Here is a 9,403-nt window from a genome sequence, read left to right on the forward strand (position 1 = left end):
ACTACTGTATGTCTAAAAGACATTCATATCACGTGGGATCACTCTAATAATATGAGCTCCTGCCAATTAAAATGTGCCAAGCCAGTGCTGTATCATAGGGTTACACAAGTCCAGCCAAGATTTTCTCCCTTTGGGCTGATTGTGCAGGGGTGGTGTTTGTGTAGAACATTTTGTTCAGAGTTTGTGCTATTTGACACCACACCAGCGTGGAGAAGATTTTAAATACAGGAAACAAGTATGGTGGGTGTTGAGACTTCTCTGAGGGAAAACAGGTGAAACTCCCCACCCCCCGTGTTTACAACCTCAGTCTAGACCAGCAGCTTTTATGCACTGCAGACTCTGCAGTTAAAAATTGTAGATTTTGTTGCAGTCTTTTACAACTTTTTCAACAATCAGTAATCAGTTGCACCCTGGCTCATTTTTGATGAGTGCACACATAGTTGAGTCTTTACATCCAGGTGATTAGTTACAATCTGTAATGTGTACAAGTTTAACTGGAATTTCCAAAATAATTATACTTAAGCCATTTAGTACCATAAAAAGAGTTCAACTAATGAATGTGGCTATGAGGCTCTAGGCATAGGCTTTTGGGAAAGAATAAAAGTAGTTCACCCCAAAATTAAAATTATGTCATTATTCATTAAACATTATGTTGTGTTTTTTTGATGAATTTTTTGAAATCTTTTGAAATTTCTTTTGTACTTGGTATTATTTTGGTCTCTACTTGAAACATTTATGCTTGTTGTATTCTGCTAGATGAGACCTTTTCAACAATATATGACACGTTTGATGCTTAAAATCCCATTTTCAAGAAAGTCACATTTTCATTTTCAATTTAGGCATATATTTTTCATCACATATTTTTGACCTATTTCCTGTTCAGCCAAACACCAGTAATGCCGTCGTCAGATGTTGAAATTTGCAGCCCTATTTTTTTCTCATGTTTGAAAGTAAGCACTAAAGTTCACTCTATTTCACCAATGTCCCACTCCCCTTAAAATATATTGCCTTGCTACTGGTGTGTACTACTGAAGTCACCTTTAATACAAGAGTCACACAAAATAAATCTCTATTTTGATGCAAATTCCATGTCAGTGGCGCTTCATTGATCACACATAGCCCTTTTATTGGGCCTTGACCTCTAATATCAGCAGTTTCTTTGTTCTCATGTGGCCGGATGAATGCTGGAGACTCTCATTTAGAGTTTAAAGTACAATGGCCGAACACCAAAATGTTTTCCTAAATTCACCATGGATTCACAGCAGATATTAAAATCATCACCTTTTATTGAATAATCTGACTGCATAAAATGTAAGAGTTCATTGAAAAGATACAAAGACATTGTTTTTATATCTTTAATAAGGACCAAGCTTTATTACATTTCACTTTCATTCAACATTCACATTTCACACAAACTTCACCTTTCACTAAGCTGTATCTTCCTAGCGTTTCTCCCAGACGGTCTCATCCTGCACAGGCCGTCTGGAAGCAATACAGCTGTAAAAACAATGCACCCTGCTGAGCAAACAAACACAGTTGAACATAACTGCATTTTATGTAAAATCATGCTTTTTGTGTTTTCTTCTTCAACAGATCAACCTTTCATAGTATACCATAACACACAACATACATTTGTTACTGTAACCATTTTTTCCATACCACTGTTGTACCGTCATGTCTCTGTCATAAGACAAAAGACTCTTTTCTTCAAAGTGCATGCTGATAATTGGTGCACAGCTGCAGTGGACTGATGTTACAAGGTCTGATGGACATTTTGTCCTGTTTTATTCTCACAGCAAACTGCTTTTTCAGCTGTGAACAGCAATGTCCTTGGCATCATATCAGCATTTTTACCCAAACAAACACTGATGAGGATACCGAAAGGTCAGACAGTACGTATTATTTTAATATCTTTTATTATAAATTGTTTGATTGTAGCTTTCATTAGATCCTCTTCGCATGCAATGAGCAGACATTTAGTCATTGCACAGACAACCGTTGTGTGCTGTTGATGTGGTGTCTGACTAGGCTAACAGGTCTCAACAGGTTAAGCATAGTAATTCATCTGTCTGTACAAGAACATTCCTAGGATCCAATACAGATCACGTTATTAGCATTTTAGGTGACCTGTAGACTGGTAATGGACTCTGCTTTTGTATAACCAGTTTACACTACATTATGGGCAGCTTTCTGTGATTTCATAATAATTATTTTGCTAATTTTTATTTAGGCTATTCAATCAAGCAGATCTTTGTTAGTAGGGGAATTCATGTTTGACCCAGATTTGTTATGTAACTACCAATGTCCCACCCCCATCCTCCACCTTAGCTGCACAAAACACACATTGTCTTTGCTCTATGGCTGCCATGGCAACTGAGCACACACATTTTGTGCTTTAACCACCTCAAATCACAAAGTCTTACTTTCTTTTAGTATTTTCATGATGTTTATCATCTCTTGAAAGTCCAGTTCCAGCCCTGTCCTGTAAGAATTGGCTGCTTTTGTGTGTGTGTGTGTGTGTACTTAAGTAAATGGCATTCGTGGTTGAAGAGTGAAGAGTGTAATTGCATTTCCGCCACATGGCTCTCACTGATGCTGCATGTGATTTGCACATGGCGCCAATCAGCCATGCCCTGCCACTGTCTCTTTTGTGTGTGTTTATATGTGCACAAGAGGGGATGTGTAAAGGGATCACAATATTTAATTACCATTTCACATCAACTCACAACCACCATCTTCCTATTAGTGATATCACACTAAGATTCAGAAGACACAATAATCTTTCAAATCCTGCAGGGTAAAGGATGGAATTCAAATGGGTCAGTAGTTCCGTCGTTGACTGAGATCAGAATTCTAATAAGCCAATCAGTGCTGATATTCATTCAGAGCATGAAACAACACTGAACACTGATTGGTGAGATTGTTCTGATATCTAGGCTGAGGCCCATGTTTGTTCTGCTGCTCATGCTCAACTGAGTCACACTTCTAGAGCTATTATATCATGTCAACATAAGACCAATATAATACAGCCACTTCTAGCCTGCTGCAGTTATGAATAAGTATTAGAACAGAGACTGATTATACTTTATTGTCAATCGATACACAGTATTTTCTGATTTTCACAAAAGACCATTTTTATTATTACAGTGTTTTCTCTGGGATTCTCTGGTACAACCTTAAAGTCTGTTGAAGGGGTAAGTTGTCACAATGGAACCTGACATTAAACCAACGAGTTATAAGTTTTACAGCAAAACTGAAACAGTAAAGGAATTATAAAGTGTAAAAATGATACATGAAACAGATAAAATACTATTAATAAGCTGTACAAAACATTTTTAACACTTAACAACTTTTCCCAGCTAAATTGTCTCAATTTTCCCTGACCTGACGTACATTTGTCCTGAAAAAACAAAAACAATCATCTTGGGAATGTCCTTGCATTATTTTCAGCTATTTTCAGCCATGCAAGTACAGCTCCTATCTGACTGAGTTGAGAAATACTGAAATTTCAAAATTGCTTGCCAACAGCAACAACCGTTGTAAAAGTAGTTGATGACTTGACGGTTGATGACAAGTGATAACTTGTTGAATGACAGTTGGATCATTTATTTGAAAGGCAGGACTTCCTTGAACTGTTACTATGATATTGGGCACTCCAATTTCTGCCCAATATGATAGCTGAAGATGATCTGCTGAGGTTCAAAACAAGCATCAGAATGGGAAAGATAAGTGATTTAATTGACTTTAAAGGTGGCATGGTTGTTGGTGTCAGACGGGGGGCTGGTCTGAGTATTTTAAGAACTGCTGATCTTCTTGAATTTTCACACACAATCTCTAGTGTTTAAAGAAACCGATGTCCAAAAAAATATAATATCCAGTAAGCGGCAGTTCTGTGTGTGAAAATGCAAGAGGTCAGAGGAGAATGGCCAGATATAAGCTGAGCTGACAGAAAGGCAACAGTAACTCAAATAACCACTCGTTATTAACTGAGGAATGCTCAAGAACATCTATAAATGCACAACACATCAAGCACTGAAAGCAGTTAGAGTACAGCAACAGAAAACCACAACCCGGGTGCTGATCTTATCAGCAATTTCTGTTGTGACATTCTTAATTTGGCATAAATGTGACCCTGGTCCACAAAACCAGTCATAAGGGTCAATTGTTTTTGAAATTTGGATTTATACATAATCTGAAATCTGAATAAATAAGCTTTTCATTGATGTATGGTTTGCTAGGATAGGACAATATTTGGCCGAGATAGTTGATCTAAATATTGAGAAAATCTCCTTTAAAGTTATCCAAATGAAGTCCTTAGCAAAGTCCTTAGCAATGCATATTACAAATCAAAAATTAAGTTGTGATATATTTATGGTAGAAAATTCAAAAATTAACTTTACTTAATATCCTAATGATTTTTGACATAAAAGAAAAATCGATAATTTTGACCCATACAATGTAGTGTTGTCTATTGCTACAAATATACCCATGCTGCTTATGACTGGTGTTGTGGACCAAGGTTACAAATAACATGACAACATGAAAAAATGGATCCATCCCATATTGTAGCAAAAGTTCAGGCGGATGATGGCGTAGTGGTGTGGGGAATATTTTCTTGGCACACTTTGTTGTATTGTCTTTCAGCAGTATAACAGCCATGTCACAAAGCTCAAATCATCTCAAACTGGTTCCCTGAACATGATAATGAGTTCACTATGAACTCCAATGACCTTCACAGTCAACAGATCTAATAGAGCACCTTAGGAATGTGGTGGAACGGACGATAAACATAATAGATGTGCAGCAAAGGCGTGATGCAGTCATGTCAATATGGACCAAAATCTGTGAGCACCTTGAACAGTATGCCACAGAGAATAAAGGCAGTTCTGATGGCAAAAGGGACTAGCAAAGGCACTAGAAATGTGTACCTAATAAAGTGGAGTAGTAAAATATGTAGTAAAATAAAGTTCTGAGTAAAAAATGCAGCTAATGGATTTTGAGTAGTCTGTGGCATGTTTTTGAAAATAAAATTGTACCATTAAAGTTGTGCAAGTATAATTAAAAGCAAAAGAAATGTACGTATTTATAATGCATTATCATTTTCTTTAAAAAGTTCTGAAAATGAAATTCCTTTCTGATGTGGCTGTAGTATTTCTCTTTGGTTTGCTTTGTGAATTCTTGGAACATTGTCTTCCCAGAATGTTGCCATGTTTGTGTGAACTAACTTTATTTGGTCAGAACTTGAGTGGTGTGTGGCTGTCTGCATCCACAAATGCCCTCTTCATTGGAACACTTTGTTTAATGGAACAACAATATTACAAAAATGTTTTCCTTCAAATTGCTTTGAGGAGTTGTATAGTTCCATTGAATTTGGGTGAAAGGGTTTACCAAACATGACAGAGAATATGTTATATGATTTGGGATGCAAAACAGGCCCTTGTGTTTTGGATTTCAGAATAGTAATTCAACACACTTCATCCAGAGCCAGAGTATTTCTGCTTAAAGTGATTATTATGTTTTGAATATGGATATTTTTCTTACAAAAACGCATCGAGTTGCTACAGGAGGCCTTTGTTCACAACCCTAACCACCCCCCGGAGCTGTGTGAGACACTTTTTTTTTTGCTTTTTATTTCAGGTCTTTTGGACTGAAGGAATGCAACACCCGTTGAGTGCCATGAAACAGCTTTGAAAGATCAAAGACAATTTTTAATATAACTCCAACTGGATTTGTCTGAAAGAAGAAAGTCATATACACCTAGGATGCCTCGGGGGCGAGTAAAACGCAGCCTAAGTTTCACCCTTTAAAGTGGATATAACACACACAGCTTTGCCCCAATCTTGTGTTACTCTTGAGTACCTATCGGTATTTTTTTTTACTACATACTTCATGCTCCCCAAAGAGTCGTAAGTTTTATCATATTTATAAAAGAAATTATTACAGACTTACCATTTTTCTGAAAACAGCCGAGCTTCAGGGAGGCATGCTATGTGTTGGGCTCTAAAGAGTCACTTCCACTTGGTGCTGTGGGCTGATTGCCTACCAAACACACAAAATTTGATGCATGAAGTTGTTTTTGATGTTTCCTAAGATGCCAAGGCACCAGAAAAACATCAGTTAGATGTTAGGATTCCCCACATTCAAAATCCAACAAAAGAGCAATGGAATGCAACATTCCAAGTTTTCAAATAAATAGCAGTGGTCTTTTCATCAGTTGCGCATTACATGCATGAGTACCGTTTGAACCTCAGCATTTTTTCTCTATCGTACCCTGTAGCATTTTTCGTAGCATCATGGGTTTTTGGTTAAATGCCTGAAATTAAAATTTTTTTGTTAGTCAACAACATAAACCATATGCAGCAATAATGCCTTGTTGATTTTTAAAAGTTTTTGTGCTAGATTAGATTTTCATATGGAATTTAGTTAATAATGACTGACCTTTCAAAGAGTTGCCGAATTAGTGGCTTTTTTGGTTTCTGCCAATATCACAGACTAATTATTCCTACAACAGTCATTCATTTGATACCTGACACACTACAATGGGAAGGTGAAGGCCAAAATGCATCAGTGTGCAGTGTTTGAGGTTCACTTTTAATGTTTCTGTATGAGAATGGCACATAAATGTGAAAAAAGCTTTTTAACTTTTTTGGACCAGGGGAAGTACCTTGGATTCCTTTTTCGTAAGAGTTTTTAGAAGCTTGATGCTTAAAATTCACCCAAATGCTTTGTTTTCATGCAGTTCGTTGAGTCTACATTCTCATTTTGACACTAGGGTCTCTCGTATTTAGGACTTCAAATGCTATTCAAGTTATTATGCCGCTTAGAAAAAACTGTTTGTCTGTCAGAGAACTTGTTTTATGCAAGAACACCCAAAACACCATATAAAAAACAGCCGCATTAAGGATTTGTTGAGAGGAACCAGGGTGCATGCCGCACTTCCAGGACTGGCCTACAACAACATAAGTTCAGCACTCAATGAGCTAACCTGTCAAGAAGGGACTCAATGCAGGGGGCGAAGAAAAAACTAGAGAAACTTTCTTGATGTTGTAGTGTTAAAGTTTAGTGGTTTTTTTGCGGGAACCAATGGTACTGTAAATCTAAAATGCCACCAAACTTGTGAACAGTCAGAGCCATATTCAGTATAATACAACGCATTTTGGCCCCTGTTAGGAAACAGTACCATAATTGATAACCGAGTGAATAAAATGATTAAGATATACATAACAAAGGCCAATTTAAAATCTTACATGTTAAATTTGATAACACAAATCAAGAGTTTGAGACAAGGAACAACTTTTAAAGGCCAAGTTGTTGCAGTAATCTTACCTGCAAAATTCTGTCTCTATCAAAAATGGGATTTCTGAAAACGGGAATATGGTATTCATTACAATCCCACAAACCTGATATAAAAGACACCTGGCAGTGAAGAATGCTAAACGGTGGCATAAACTGACCCAATCATCCACATTTCAGGGATTAATGAAATCAAACATACAAGGCACCGTAAGATATTTCACTACTGAAAACAACTTTCAGTCTTAAGATTTTCACGGCTATTCCGCCTTCTTCACTGAGCAGAAATGGAGACAAGAGCTTCAGTGATCTGGCGTACGGATCCGCAGTTGGCGGAGGGACGACGGTCTTCAAAGTACCTTTTTTTCATGGCCCACAAGATCGTGGGATTCGGGGCTACACCACGGTAGCACTCAGCAGAGGAATCATTGAGTTGGCGGGTCTCATGATGGCGGTCAGTCGTCTGGCATTGTCCAACCCTCCCTCCTTTAGGATCATAGGCACGGATATGGTACTGGTGTCTCTTGGCCAGCCTCTCAATCAACTACCTAAAAAACAAAAACAAAATTTGATTAATATAAATGACCATTTTATGTCAGTGCTACAGTGTGCACAAACCTCAAGGTGTCCTTTTACACACTTACTTCAAACCCCCTTCCTCACGCATCTCCTTCGTGCTGAAGTTGGTGTGGCAGCCAGCTCCATTCCAGTTCCCTGGAATGGGCTTGGGGTCGAAAGAGGCCACAATGCCAAAAGTCCTCACAAACCCTGTGCAGGAGGAAGCGGGCGATCCACAAATGGTCTCCCATCTACAATCCCCTCCACAAGGGCCAACTTGAAATTCCCACTGAAGAACAACAAGACAGCTTCAGCGACTTAATTTGTTTCAAGTTGATTACACCTATATGTGTACCCTACAGAGCATATACATACATAAAACAATTGAAATTACACTTGATTCCTAAAATGTATAAACAGTGTTGCTTATTATCTATCAACCCCAGTAGGATAGACCTTTACTCTGTGCAGGCATGACTTCAGCATTGGTTCCACAGATTTTTACTCCATGCATCAGACAGGTCTCCCCTATAATGGGCTTCTACAACATCCTCGGTCCATAGGACCTTATCGGTTCCCACACCACAGTAGTGGTTGGACCTAATCAAACAAGCCCTATTAATTTCCTTAAACAGGAAGGGGGACTTCCAGCCCTTTAGGGACCTTTGTATTCATAGGTAAGACCTCTACCTTGAGGTCCAGGGAAGCCATTGGAGGGGCCAAACTGGAAAATGGATGACCATCTCCAGCCGAGAAGAGTGTACTCTTGTTTCCATCCCAAATCTAAGGATGCTGGTTCTGCACCATACCCATGCTGATCTTTACACATCTGACGTAAGGTTGGTTCTTAAGGGAGAACCACAAGAAACCATTAATGCAAGGTGTCAATGTGAAATGAACCTGGGTATAATACTCATCTGATATCAGTTATGGTATTTTACATCTACACACCCTGCAGGTTTGCAGGTTGTTATTTGAGGACTCTCACAGAACCAGTTTGTTGGGTCCTTCCTGAAGGGGTCTCTGAACATGGCCTTTGTGGGACTTCAAGTAACATGTTCCCACTTGTTGGACCATCTCAAGACTGATATGTACTGGAACCATCAAAGTTCCATTCAGGAAGATCTACAGAGGACACAGAAAGGGAAAAAAAAAATCAATCTTTTTTGCACACACTGATTGGCGTGGGTATTTAACAGCCTTGTTATTTAATAAGTGAGAGGACCGGTCATGATTAACATGAATACACTAAGTAACTACCTCTCTCAAATGGTCTTCGGTTCTGGAATCTAAGAGTGCCTGGTCTTGCCATCCCAATTCACTCTCCGGTTCATTCAATCCAAATGTACATAGCTTGAACCTGGTCTCCTCTGAGGGAGGCAGGTCCGCTGTACTGGCTGTTTCACAGCTTTGCCTGCAGCTTCTGGAACTGGCTGGAAGCGGCCATTGGTGGTGCTGGCATCAAACCTAACAGTAGAGCAACGTTGCTTAAATACAAACTCTCCTAAATATCTAAAAATACAATAAATCAAAAAGTCTATTATAGGATTTC

The 9,403-nt window shown here is 38.5% G+C and overlaps 1 pseudogene; it reads right to left on the reverse strand.

The window, feature by feature from the left end:
* Positions 1 to 1,442: 1,442 nt before the first annotated feature.
* Positions 1,443 to 9,163, reverse strand: LOC122144276 (annotated as a pseudogene).
* Between the last annotated feature and the right edge of the window lie 240 nt (positions 9,164 to 9,403).

This window comes from Cyprinus carpio, unplaced genomic scaffold, assembly GCF_018340385.1.
Source record: "Cyprinus carpio isolate SPL01 unplaced genomic scaffold, ASM1834038v1 S000006628, whole genome shotgun sequence".
NCBI lineage: Eukaryota > Metazoa > Chordata > Actinopteri > Cypriniformes > Cyprinidae > Cyprinus > Cyprinus carpio.